This window comes from Neophocaena asiaeorientalis, unplaced genomic scaffold (assembly GCF_003031525.2).
Source record: "Neophocaena asiaeorientalis asiaeorientalis breed wild unplaced genomic scaffold, Neophocaena_asiaeorientalis_V1.1 scaffold223, whole genome shotgun sequence".
NCBI classification, from domain to species: domain Eukaryota; kingdom Metazoa; phylum Chordata; class Mammalia; order Artiodactyla; family Phocoenidae; genus Neophocaena; species Neophocaena asiaeorientalis.
This window is the reverse complement of record NW_020175045.1, coordinates 1,811,007-1,825,681: the sequence shown is the minus strand read 5'-3', so window position 1 is coordinate 1,825,681 and position 14,675 is coordinate 1,811,007.

The following is a 14,675-nucleotide window of genomic DNA, read 5'->3' as shown; positions in this document are numbered from 1 at the left end:
TTCTTCTGTTCCTGACCTTAGGTCATATGTGCTGATTGAGGGCCCTGCCATTTATTATTCAAAGCAGTGTTAAATATTAATCATTAGTCATATGGCTTGGCTCCAAGTGAGGGCCACCCTCCCCCATCCTCAGGGTTCTCCAGGGGCTCCCATGGCGTCCCCAGCCCCACTCAGCCACCTGGAAACACGGGCAGCTTTAGATCAGAAATCACCAAGTCTCTTGCTCCCTCCACCAGCATAACCGTGGACAGGACAATTATGGAAACAAAATTCATTGTTCAAACAGGCTGAGCTCGTAATATTAGTGTGGATTTAAAACAAGCATTTCTTGGCCAGGAGTTAAAAATAGCTCGTTCTCTCCGCTCCCAACCCCCCCACCTCTCTCTTTCTCTCTCTTGCCACATTTAGAATCTGAGAAACCCTGATCGGTCACCCCTAGTTAGTATTCCTGTAGCACCTCCTATTTGCAACATGCTTGAGAATCCTTTCCTTTACATACCAGTTCTTTGCAATATTCCTGCGTGGGAGTCCTAAGTTATTAGCTTAGTTTGAAAAGCAAGGAGATGGAAGCAGAGACACAAGGGACCTACCCAGAGGTCGTAAGGGACTGACTTGGCAATTCCACTGAAACTTGAGACTTTGCCTCCAAATTTGAGAGGAATTTCAGCTCCTTTTCCTCGTTGGTCCCCTTGCAACTGTCCTTGGTGGGTTCTCTGCCACCATAGAATTAAAGAAAGGAATTCTATCCAGGGCTTGATGGTACCTTTTTTTTATAGACGTGGAAACCGAGGCCCAGGGAGGGTGCCCAGCCAGGAGAACTCAGGCGCCCAACGCCCGTCTGGGGCTCTTTTGCCCCACTGTCTATCAGCTGCCTTCCTTTCTGTATGGGTTGAATAGTGTCCCCCCGAAAGTTCACGTCCACCCAGAACCTTGGAAATAAGGTCTTTGCAGATGTAATTGTTTAAGTTGGGCTGAGGTCACACCGGATTAATGTGGGCCCTAAATCTAACATCGGGTATCTGACAGGAACGTCACACGAACAAAGAAGGAAGGCCTTGTGAAGACGAAGGCAGAGATTGGATGGACGAAGACGCCAAGGATTCCTGGGAGCCACCAGATGCTGGAAGAGGCAGGAAGGACCCTCCCCTTGAGCCTTCAGAGGGAGCCTCGCTCCGCGGACACCTTGATTTCAGCCTCCTAGCCTCCAGAACTGTGAGAGAGTACATTTCTGTCGGTTTGTGGTATTTTGTTACAGGAACCACAGGACAGCAACGCACCCTGGGATCTGACAGTCACCTTCCATAAGCACTTTCGTCTCCCAGGTGACACCTGTTCTTGGCTTCTAGCGTAGGCAGAGGTCCAGAGTAATGACGGGGAGTGAGCCGCCATCCTTCTTCCCAGTTAGAAAAGCATATTTACAAAGTCCACGGCTTGGGACTACCTGCCACCAAATCAGTGTTCTAAAACATAAAAAATTCTTGTAAACAAAGTATGCTTTCCAACCAGAGACCAGGGTTGGAATGGTTCCCCAAAATAAAACGCAATTCTTCGATTTTTTTCTTTCTACCTTCCTTCCTTCCTCTTCTTTCCTTTTCTTCTTTCTTTCTTTTTCTCCCCCTCCACCTCCTTTCACTACCTCTACTACCAAATTGTGTGAGTAGGCGTTACATGATTTGGAAATCTAAGCTGAACGGATGTGACAGAGAAAGCCACGCGAACACTTCCTTCAGGTTCACATACACTGCCTGAAAAGATAATTGCCGAAATCCTACTGATTCGAAACCACTGAGTAACACAATTACAGGCAGACCTCAGGGATACCTGGTTTGGTTCCAGACCACCACGAGAAAGCGAACGTGGAAATAAAGCAAGTCACGCCAGCTTTTGGTTTCCCTGTGCCTAGGAAAGGGATGTTTACATTTTACTGTAGTCTTTGAAGTGTGTAATAGTAGTATAACTAAAAAAAACCACGAACAAACCTTAATTAAAAAATATATTCTTGCTGAAAACCGCTAACCACCACCTGAGCCTTTAGCAAGTCAGAGCAGTAACTCAAATATCACTGACCACCACAACGAATACAGTAAAATGAAAAAGTTTGAAACATGGTGAGAATTGTCAGAACGTGGCACAGAGACATGAAGTGAACAAATGCTGTTGGAAAAGTAGCGCCGATAAGACCTGCTGGACGCAGGGTTGCCACAAACCTTGAGTTTGTGGGAAATGCAATGTCTGCAAAATGCAATAAACGAGGTGTGCCTGTATACTTAATTGAAATGTTCCTGAATGTTCAGGGGAGCCCCTGACCTCCTCCTGGGGCCTTGCTGCTTCGACACCCTGAGAACTAGCGAAGACCTAATGTCCCCGGGTCTCCCTTTGCACAAGAGCTCCTGCATCTCTCCGGGCTTTACTTTCAAGAAGCTCTTCCCTAAACCTGTGCTTCTCAAGCTTCAGCATCCCTACGGGTCACCTGTGAGAGTCTCGGTAAATTGCCGCAGGTGTGGTTTCTGACACCTGGCTGGTGGTCTCGGGACCACACTTTGAGCGGTCAGGGTCTCTGTCACCTGTCACCTGTCATCTCTGGCCCATGAACGACTTCCTGGCTCCCCGGCTCACCTCTCTAAAGCCCAGGTCACCGACACCGCCTTATCGATGGCCTGGGAGCAAACTACATATCGATGGCATGTGAGGGAGGACACAAGGCTTGGACAGAGAGGCAGAGCATTTCATGGTTACGCCTTTTGGTTCCCTCTGACTTTGGGAGCTGTGGAACTGCGTCAGTGATGCGGAGGAAAGTGTGTGCCAGAAGAACTCTTTGGAGCCCCCTCAGACCTTTGGATAAAGAAGCATTTTGACGTAATCATAAGGGTACCACCGTAAAGAATCATATTATGATTAGAGGTGATGTGAGCTGCCCCAAACCTTGACAATCACCTGCCTTTGCTACATGAATAGGTTGGCATCTTTCAAGGCAGTGCTCACCCTGCTTAGACAATGAGCACTGTTTCTCTATTCCTATAAGATGTTTATATAAGTCTGTGCGATTTCACCACCGTCATTCTTTCCTCATGCAGTATGGCTATTGGGGTGCGATGGAAATCTTTACGTTCAAGGGCTGGGGCCACAACATTAGAAACAATCATAAATTCAGAAATTAAAAGAGCAAATAATTACAATAGGGCAGAAATGTCACACTCGTCTATGTTAATGCACTTAACCGTCAAACAAAGATCTTTGAGATGCTTGAGCACGCACCGCATGGGAGAAAAAGACTGAGAAGGCAAAATGCCCCTGCGATTTACTCTGAGTGATCTCTCTCACAGAAGGGACCACATTCTGCTTCATAATCATTTACTAAGAAAGTCGTTGCAAAGAGCGGAGGAAGGATTCAGGTTATGGAAATCAGCGTGAGGCCGGGGGGCCCGGGGCGGGGGTGGTTTTCGGGAGCCCTAGGTCACATCCACTGCGGGGCAGAGGGTCAGGGGACAAGGAAGACAGAGGCAACAGGGAGGTGCCCCGCTCCGGCGAGGGCTGACTATTTCATACCTCCAAGGTCAAATACAAGAGCTGCTTCGAGAAGGAAAAGAATGATTACGCTCACAAGGTGATTTCACTGGGGCCTCACTGCCTGCTGTGGGGTAGCTTCTGCTGTATTTCAGAGCCCAGCAAACAGAACTGGGGAGGGTAAACGATCTTCAGAGGCCGTTCAGCTCCCATCGGCAGACTCGTATGTGTTCTCTACTCATCATCTCACCCTAGTTTCGGACTAAGTGGGTACAGCTTTCTGAATAATGAAGGCAAAACTAGGTATTGGTAATGAACTTTATGTCACATAGGATCATTGCCAGGTTTCCCTTAATGCCAAGTGTAGGCTACCCGATACCCTGATGTTAAAAATGTACTTTAGGGAGGAGGGAAGGGAGACAGAAGAGAAGGAGGGGAGGATAGAGCACTGGAGGGGGGAGGGGCAGCCAGCTGTGAGGCTGACCTGAATTGACGAGCGTCAGTGCGGCTCTTTGAGGAAATGCTTTCAGATTTTCACCGAGTATTATGTTAACTGTGGGTTTGTCATATATGGCTTTTATTACGTTGAGGTATGTTTCCTTTTATGTCCACCGTCTGGGGAGTTTTTAATCATAAATGGAGGTTGAATTTTATCAAAAGCTTTTTCTGTATCTATTGAGATGATCCTATGGCTTTTCTCCTTCAGTTTGTTAATGAGGTGTATCACATTGATTGATGTGCAAATACTGAAAAATCCTCACAGCCCTAGGATAAATGCCACTTGATCGTGGTGTCTGATCCTTTTAATGTATTGGATTTGTTTGCTGGTATTTTGTTGAGGATTTTTGCATCTATGTTCATCAGCGAGATTGACCTGTAGCTCCCAGCAAACAAGTCCAGGACCAGATGGCTTCACAGGTGAATTCTACTACACATTTAGAGAAGAGCTAACACCTGTCCTTCTGAAACTATTCCCAAAAATTGCAGAGGAAGGAACACTTCCGAGCTCATTCTCTGAGGCCAGCATCACCCTGATACCAAGACCAGACAAAGATAACACAAAAACAGAAAATTACGGTGCAGTGCTTTGAAACAAACGTCTACTCGACTCCGTTCAGGATGCCTTCCTCGTACGTGCTGGTAACTACTCCCCAGCTCAATGCTGCCCTTGAGTTCTATTCCAGTTAAATACCCGACACCCACCCAGCTGCAAGTGAAACCAGGGAGCTCCCGGCTGGCCTCCCTCTGCCCACTGCCCACCCAAGATGCGTGCATATCCATCAGTTGCCAAGTCCTCGTGCCACATCCGAAATATCTCCAGACGTTGTCCGCTTCCCCTTGCCCCCGCCCGCCACGACTCCAGACTGCACCCACCAACTTGGTCACAAAAACTGAGTCAGGCGCGGATGCCCCGCAATCCACCCTGGACAGCAGATCAGGTTCACCCGAAACTGGCACCAGCTCTGCTGAATGCTCTTCAGCAGCTCCCTTTGCCCAGCGGCCATGCAGCCTCAGAGGCCCGGCTGGCCCAGCGACCCTGGCCGTGGATGGGGCCGCATCTCGGTGATTTCCCCCGTGCCCACTCCCTCCCCTCCCCTCTCCTCCCCTCTGCAGTGTGAGCCCCCTCCTCAGTAAATGTCCTGCATGCAGCCGGGTCTATCAGGGAATCCTACCTGGCCAGAGGCTGAGGTCACGGGCACAGCTGGGGTGCTGGGAGAGGGCAGCAGGTGTGAACCAGAAGCGAGGCTTGGTCCAGTCACTCTGGGACGCCAGTGCGCAGGGTTCTCTGCCCTCCCGCCCAGGCCGCAAGGCTTCCTGGGGGGCTGTAGGCGGAGCAACTGGAGGGAAATTAGAATGTGCACCTGTCTTCCTGCCATCATGCAGCTCTGCCCACAGGACTCCCTCTCCTCGCCTTTTCAGGTGTATTCACTTATCTTGTATTTTCTTTTTTTAAAAATTTTATTTATTATTTTTGGCTGTGTTGGGTCTTCGTTTCTGTGCGAGGGCTTTCTCTACTTGCGGCGAGCGGGGGCCACCCTTCATCGCGGTACGCGGGCCTCTCACTGTTGTGGCCTCTCCCGTTGCGGAGCACAGGCTCCAGACGCTCAGGCTCAGTAGCTGTGGCTCATGGGCCTAGTTGCTCCGCGGCATGTGGGATCCTCCCAGACCAGGGCTCGAACCCGTGTCCCCTGCATTGGCAGGCAGATTCTCAACCACTGCGCCACCAGGGAAGTCCCTATCTTGTATTTTCTGTGTTCGGATGTTTTCACATCCGGGGCCTGGCTGAACCAGCTGGGACTGCCCCTCCCAGGGCAGCCAGGTCCTACAGATAGTAAAAACTCACCAGTGAGCACACCCTTCAAATGCAAACGATCCATCCCAGAGCCCAGCCCCCGCCGTCTGCTCCATGGGGCTCCCACACTCCGGGCCACTGTCCCCCCCGCCCTTATCACCCAGGGCAGGTACCAGACAGCCAGGGACGGGCCCTGTGCCCCAGAGCCCGCTGGAATGATCCAAACCAGCCGATCTTAAGCCTGCCCTCCCTGCTCATCCTTAAGGGGTGAGCAGATGTCTGACTGTGCCCGTTAGACCAGCAAGCCAATGACCCACATGGGGCAGCTGTCCCACAGAGGGACGTGACCTTAGGAGACACAGTTCCTGAAGGGCTCACAGCTAAAGGCTATCTGCCCACAGCACTGCTGGCAGCTGGAGAGACAAGTTCCTCCCTGAAGGGGCATCTGGGTGGCCCATGGCACCCGTCACGGCCCCATTCCCCCTCCTCTCAGATGACTCTTCCATCAGTAACCCTCCATTATTGAAACGTCCCCTTGTTCATTTCATTTTGCTAAATCTTATCTGCATTCACTCCGTACCTTTAACATTAGTTTGCCATTTGCTGATATCACAGGGCACGTTAATTGCAATAAAGAACAGTACGGTTGAGTGCACACACGGCCCCTTGTTGAGTAATATTCCATCGTGTATATGTGCCACATCTTCCTTATACTGATGGCTTAAATGCCTGATATTATAAATACTCAGTGGATTCTTTCATGATTATTGGAGAGAGTTTTAGTAATTTGGGGGACCTTGGGCTTTTCGAATGGGCTGGGAATGCATTATGATATTACACCACTTAAAATAATGGAATATAGTTTCCTATTAGCTAAAATGTTGCTCTCTGATGCATTTTAAGGAGCTGTAATTTGTTCTTTAAACTGTTGCATGATATTCTGTAATATGGATTATAAAATTTATTCAGCTCCTCTCTATCGATGAAAATTTAGTTTGTTTCCATTTCCCCCCCATTAAAAACAATCCTTTAGGGCTTCCCTGGGGGCGCAGTGGTTGAGAGTCTGCCTGCTGATGCAGGGGACGCCGGTTCGTGCCCCGGTCCGGGAGGATCCCACGTGCCGCGGAGTGGCTGGGCCTGTGAGCCATGGCCGCTGGGCCTGTGCGTCCGGAGCCTGTGCTCCACAATGGGAGAGGCCACAACAGTGAGAGGCCCGCGTACAAAAAAAAAAAAAAAAAAAAAAAATCCTTTAACATCCTTGAATTGTTTCCCTTTTTTCTCCATTACAATGTTGTCGGAATCCTTCGTTTTCCCTGCCTTGAACGATGCTGCCACGAACAGCCTTGGACACAACTTTCACGCACTGCTGATCTGCCTTGTGTAGGATAGATTCCGCAAAGTGAGGTTGCTTGTTCAAAGGACAAGCATTTTAAACTTTAATAGCTATTGTAAGGTTAATTCCTGTAAAGGTGGCAGCCATTGAACTGTTTCACGTGGTATGTAAACACCTGCTTTCCCACAGTCCGCCAGCATTGGAGGTTATTGCCCTCTTAATCATCTGTTAATCTAACTGATGAAGAACGGTATCTCATGATCCATTTAATTTGCCTTTCTGTGGTGGCTTGTGAGTCTGGGCAGCTTTTCCTGAGCTCGATCGGCAATTTTGATTTCCTCCTCTGTGCATTGTCTGTTTCTGTGTTTTTGGACTACTTTTCCCTAAAGTCTCGGTTTCTTCGTCCATAACATGGGGGATGATAGTACCTACCTCTTGGGAGTCGTGGAGATTTACTGAATCATTGCACATGGGCAGCTTGCTGAGGAACGTTGCAACAGAGGAAGTGCTCTTATTATCACCAAGCCTGGGTGGCAGTTTTGTCGCTGTTCTGCTCTCCATCTGGTGGGTGGGGCCAGGTTAGGATGAAAGTACATTCGTGGACCGGTGGAAGGCAGGAGCCCGCAGCACTGGGACCTAGAATAGGAGCCCAGGCTGGAGAATTGAAATGGGGAGCAGCATTGGCGGGAAGTTTTGGGGTCAAGAAAAATGGGGCTGATCCTGAGCAGTAGCCACGGGAAAGAGTGTGCATGGAACACCCACCGCGGTCGGAGGACTTTGCCTCAACAGCATCCCAGCGAGACGGGACCAACTGTTTATCCTCATCCTGCGGCTCAGAGGCGCTAAGTGATTTGCCCAAGGTCACACAGCATATGAACAGCAACCTAAACTCAAGATTGTCTGGCCCCTGACCCCTGAACTCTCCGTTGTCCCGGCTTGAGAGATTGAACTGACTGGTTTCCAAGCAGCCCTGCCCTTAGGTGAGGGCCGCCGACCACCTGGGTCTGGCCATAACACCCCTATGGTTGCCTTTTCTTGCTTTCTTGGCTAGAATTTTAGGAAGAAAATCGAAAGCTCCCCAAATCGTTGTGCAGCTTCTGCATTTCTATATCAAGCGGGCGATGCATTTGTTACCACACTAATTGGAGCAGAAATTAACCGAAATGCTGAGTTTTAGTAGAGAGAGATTCTGCCGCAGGTGTCAGTGATTAGCGAAGAATGAGTCATTTGATGTTTGTAGACACAGCCTTCTCCACTTTCTGTTCAAAAATAAACTTTGTGGGCATATTGCTCTGAACGGTTCCTGCTAATGAGTGTCTATCTGATGCTGTAATTCAGTATAAATATTTTAAATAAATCAATAATGTTGTCCTCCAGTGGCAGTACACAAATGAAATTTTCAGAAATGAAGGGAGAATGAAATATTTTTCAGTGAGAAAGACAACACCTGCAAAACAGCAGTACAGAAATTACCGTTTTCTTACTCTTTCTTATTTTCTCTCTCTCTTTTGGTTTCTTGGGGGTATAAATAATTCATCTCCAATATCCTGTCCTGAACAGGAGCTGAGCAAATAAAATAAAGAGAATGCCAGTGGGGGTCTGCAGACTTTGGAAATGGCAGAAGAAATTCCGCGTAGACTAGACATTCACTGGTAAGTCCAGGATGTCACTGATTGGCACAGCCGGAGTTCTGAGATGGGAGGAGAAGAAAAGGAAACTTACATAGACATTGAGGTGCCTTAAAAAGAGAATCTGCCCCTTTATCAAACCGAGTTAGTCGGCCAGCTCTGAGATATGAGAGCATCTGTGTTTTCAGCAGGTGGAAACGGAGCCTGGAAAGGATTTTCCCTCGTGAGCAGTAGTCCCGTGCGTTTGCTAGGGTGATGTGTGTGTGTATGTGTGTGCAGGTGTGGTGCATTTGCTGGCTTAGAACCAGTGTCTTCATCAAACATAACCCAACGAGGCACACCCCTCATCACCATGGGCATCCGGGTCCAGGTTTCTCACTCTTGACCACGAATGGTGCCTGCCCCTTCCTACCACCTGGCTGGGTTCTAGAACATTCTTCGCTTACAGCTGCTCTGTGAACCATGCATCTGCACATGGGCAGACGGTGGATTGACCAGGTGGGATGCTACAGCCTGCGGCAGGATGAGGGGATCCCATCCTTCCCCAACCCTGTCAACCCTGATGGCTCTTGTGCTAGAAGCTGCCAAACGTGTAGGGGGAGTTGGTCCAACGGATCCCCTTCAACAATTCAGCATCCTTAAGGATATAACTAGCGCAATGGAGCAAAACACATGGAATGTGTTGAAACCCGTGATTCCTAAAGAAACAATATCCCCCACTGACCACCTTTGGAAGATGCTAGTGTACCGACTCATTATTTTTAAAGTTGACCCAGGAAGCAGGAAAAACATCGGGCATTTATCCTGCCTTTCCTTAACAACTATACCTCAGGCCAGGTGGCCAAATGGTGGATGAGAGGAGGGTCCTCACTACAGAAGTATTCCAGCAAATTAATGAAGAGGAAGGTAGAATTCAGATATGACCATCCTGCAGCCTCGAATGAATGAATGGATCTAAGCAATGACCGTTAAAGTCCATGAACACTGCCCCACGCCCCCAAGAGACACAGACCAAGGATTCTGTGCCCCAATTGAAGAGCACGGTACTACATAATGAAATATTCTTGCCCCAAACCAAAACCCGAATCTCATTAACCCTCTAGACCCAGCTACCAATATACATAAAAAACAGAGGACAGAGGGACGCTTTAAATGACACCATGGAGATGCAGTCATCAAAATCTAGACTATGGCGTTTGCATTAAATAACTTAAAGAATTATTTAACTAAATAATTGCATGGAAAAGGAGAGGCGTATATTGGAAGAGACATAGGAGAAAGGTCAACCCATCACAATGGATGGGCCTTAGTTAGATACTAATTTGCATTTAAAAACGATAAAAGAAAAAGTATCTCAGACAATTAGAGGACTTCGATTATTGGCGGGATTTTTGAGGATATTAAGGAATCATTGTGAGTATTTTTAGCTGTGATAATGGTATTGTGTTCACAGTTTTTAAAGATGCACACTGAAATATTTACCGATTAAACGACAGAATGCCTGGGACTGGCCTCAAAAGAATTCAGGGCCCACGGGGAATGGGTTGAAGAGTGGGTGAAACAGGATCGGCCGTGAGCTGGAAATTGTTGAAACTGGGTGAGGGGATCACAGGGCTTCAGCGAGTGTTCTCTGTACCTTTGTAGATGTTTCACATTTTCCATAATGAAAAGTCTGTCTCTTTGGAAGGTGGTCATTGCTATCATCCAGGACTCCCCCAGGAGGCCGTTGTTCACAGTGGTTGGAACCCAGGTCTTGGCTTCAGAAAGACTGAAGTGTACCCATTTATAAAATGGGTTGGTGGCTTCCCTGGTGGCGCAGTGTCAAAAAAAAAAAAAAAAAAAAAAAAAAAAAAATGGGTTGGTAACAGACCCTCTCTCACATAAGTGTCGGGAAGATTCTGCAAGATAATGTCGGTCTGTGCTTGGCATAGGGATCAATACATGAGTGCCATACGATCTCTGGATGATTTCACTCCAGAGAGTCCTGTGAAGTTGATCTATTAGGACAGATGTGATGTCTTCCAGCAGCTAGAACAGGCGAGGGGGTGGGTGGAGATAGAGCAGGAAGAAAGCTGCGAAGACGGAACAGAAGGAAGGAAAAAACCATCCTGTGAGTAAAAGAACTTCTTTTCTGGAAACACACACAGGCAGGTGTGTTCAATGGATCCCACTAACCGGGAGAAGAGAGAGGAGGGATTTCTGCGGTTTGAGATCATTCTGGGTCTCTGGATGTGTGCTCAGCCATACTGAGCAGCCCTGAGCGGAACTAGAGATTCAGTGTCTTCTAAAGCAGGGACAGGCAAAGTTTTCCGGTAAAGGACCAGATATTTACTCGGTGCTATGCTTGGGGCAGGAGAGCAGCCCTAGGCCATGAATAAAGGAATGGGTGTGGCCGTGTTCTGATAAAACATTGTTCACAGAAAACAGTCAGGGACTGCATTTGATTTTTTGCGCCACCAGGGAAGCCCACTGCATTTGATTTGAGGGCTGTGATTTGACCAGCCCTGTTCTCCTGTCCTATTGCTGTCCAGCAGGACTTCGTGACCATGAAGTGTTCTTTCTGTTCTGTCCAATATGGTAACCACTCCTTGGAGATGGAGACCCGGACTCTGGTCCTAACCACACTTCCCGGGCTGTGGGACTTGGGGACAAGCCACTGGACCTTATTTGTGTCTTGTTTCTCTATTGGTACAATGGGGCCCTTCACCCTAAGCTCCTGTTACCGGCCTCTCCCATTCGCCCCTAGGGTTGCCCAGAAGTTCGCAGGAGACAAGGTAAGTAAAGGCCCTTTGAAAACTTCAAAGCGCCCAGGAATCTAAGGATGTCTTGCATCCATTTACCTCACCCAAGGTAGAAAAGGGAAACGTTGGATATGAAAGGCTGGAGAGGAGCTGGGTGATTCATCACCTCATTGAAACCCTCCCAGGTTAAATCTCTTTTTCAGAGAGTTTCCTGGGGAGAATTCAGGGCTGTATTCCAACTAACAAATTCTGGGACAGCATCAAAGCCAGCCTCCCAGGAGCCGGCCTGGGAGCCATCTGGGCCCCTTGCCCTCCAAGCCGTCCCCAACTTCAGCTCTGCAGATGGTGCTGTTTCCCCCGTCCGCCTGGCAGAGCCCCCCTGTACCCCGCTGTGCTCCCCGCAGCTGAGTCTGGCTCGGCTAGGGTGGAATTCTTGCTCATTAAATCAGGGAAGGGAAGCAAGTCCCTTGCCTCATTCTTTAGCCTGGAGGAGGGTAGAGGGGATGGGGGGTGGAGGGGGCAGAGCAGAGAGGCTGTACCTCCTGTCCTAGAAAGAAGAGAGTCAGAGGGAGGGGGAGATGAACTGGGAGTGGTGAAAACTTCCCTAAACTAAACAGGACAGTAAAACCTCAGCAAGCCCCTCAGGCTGCCTCTCCCAGTCAACAGTCACGCCTGAGGAGTATTCTTAAGAAGCAGTAAAAAAAAAAAAAGGTCTTGAAGAACCTGGGGGCAAGACGGGAATAAAGACGCAGACCTACTAGAGAATGGACTTGAGGACACGGGGAGGGGGAAGGGTAAGCTGGGACAAAGTGAGAGAGTGGTAGTGTATATATGGACATATATACATTACCAAATGTAAAACAGATAGCTAGTGGGAAGCAGTCAAATAGCACAGGGAGATCAACTCTGTGCTTTGTGACCAGCTAGAAGGGTGGCATAGGGAGGGTGGGAGGGAGGGAGAAGCAAGAGGGAAGAGATATGGGGATATATGTATATGTATAACTGATTCACTTTTTTATAAAGCAGAAGCTAACACACCATTGTAAAGCATTTATACCCCAATAAAAACGTTAAAAAAAAAAAGAACAAGCAGGCTGCTTCCCAATAGCTATCTATTTTACATTTGCTAGTGGGAAGCAGCTGCATAGCACAGGGAGATCAGCTCAGTGCTTTGTGACCACCTTGAGGGGTGTGATAGGGAGGGAGACGAAAGAGGGAGGGGATGTGGAAATATATGATTACATATAGCTGATTCACTTTGTTATACAGCAGAAACTAACACACCATTGTAAAGCAATTATACTCCAATAAAGATGTTAAAAAAAAAAAAAAGGAGCAGTATTTGATTCCTCTTTCGAGATGAGGCTGGTTCTGAGGCGAAAGGGGACTTGTTCAATGGAAGTAGCCAACCCCATGGGGACCAACCTGTGCCCTTTATACTCGGTCAAGTTCAGTGATGGGGATATTTCATTTTTTAAAAGGAAGGAAGCTCTGCATTCCACCAGGCTGCTCCGCCCCCTGATGTCATTAAACGAGAAAGAATTGGGACTCTTAAAGGGGCCGAATGAGGGCCATGGTCACAGATGTTGGTCTCGAAATGCTTGGCTAGAAGCCAAGAACCTAATTCAGGTCTAGGCTAGCTTCTAGAGATGATTTGATTAACAAGAGGGGATTAAATTCACCCTGTGGGCGAAGGAATTCTGTCGGATCCCCTGCAGGGAGAGGACTTGGAAATAATGTTGGAGGGATGGGGGCAGCCTCCGGCAAGGGTTTGGGGCTTCTAAGCGAGGACCTTTCTGGAGTTTTCCTTCCCTCCTTGCCAACAGGAAGCCGGGATCACCCAGGGGGCGGGTCCAGCTCTGACCTCCTTCTTGGGAGCTGCCAATTCGGGGGGTCGCTGGTGGGCATCTATGAGACTGGGCCCATCTCCACAGCCGGCTGCCTGGCTTCCTGCCTCAGAAGCCGAACCTGCCACCTTTGGCTCCAAGACATAGCTGTGGCCAGCGGGCTGTAACAACAGCTCAGACAGGAGAGCAGTTCGGCTTAGAAACGCACCGTGAGCAGGCCACCTGCCACCCGGAGAGGCAGTGGGTGGCCACGGGGTTTCCCGGGTCAGGTGCCAGAGGGAACGGCTCCACGTCCCACTTTCTAGAACTTTCCTGAAGCAGCTGGGGCGGCTGCTGTTATCGCCGCCGGCCTCTTTTTCATTTGAGGTCCATTTATTTCCAGAAGAGTAAGCATGTTTGTGGGTCACGTTTCTCATTTCACAAAGGTTTTTGTTTTTGTTTTTTTGTGGCCACACCATGCAGCTTGCATCCCTCCGACCAGGGATGGAACCCGGGCCCTCGGGAGTGAAAGGGCAGAGTCCTCACCACTGGACCGCCAGGGAATTCCCCACAAAGTTTATTTTTCTAAATTATTTTGAGATATCACAATAAACTGCACTTATACTTCGCCATGTCTATTTCCTTGAAGTAAAACACTAAAGGATTTTAGTTTATTTTTTTTTAATTAAAAAAATTTGTTTTTTACTCAAGTGTAGTTGATTTACAATGCTGTGCTGGTCTGCAGCAAAGTGACTCAGTTACACACCTAGAGACTTTTTTTCAGATTATTTTCCATTAGGGTTTATCCCAGGATATTGAATATAGTTCCCTGTGCTCTACAGTTAGTTTAATTTAAATTGACTAAAGGCAAAAAGAAAAATACTTACCCCACTGCCTGATGTCCCTAGAGTAGTGAAAGTCATGGCCACAGAAAGGAGAAAATACATCCCCAGGGGCTGGAGGAGGGGGTGGGGAGTTTGTGTTAAATGGGTGCAGAGTTTCGGCTTGGGAAGATGACAGAGCTCTGAAGATGATGTTGGTGATGGTTGTACAACAATGTGTATTAACACCATGGAACTGTACCCTCAAAATGGTTAAAATGGTAAAGTCTATGCCACGTGTTTTGAGTTTTACTGCAAGGAAATAGGCACGGTGAACCACAAATGCACGTATTACAATCTTTAAGAGATAATAAAAGTCTCACGGGGGCTTGTGAGAATTAAACGGGTTAGTATATAAAGACCCTAGAATAGTGCCCAGGACTGAGCTGTCCTCAGGAAATGTTGGCTATTATTATCCTGTCTTTGTTATTGAAATAATTAAGGGGTCTGACGGCTGTCCTAACACAGC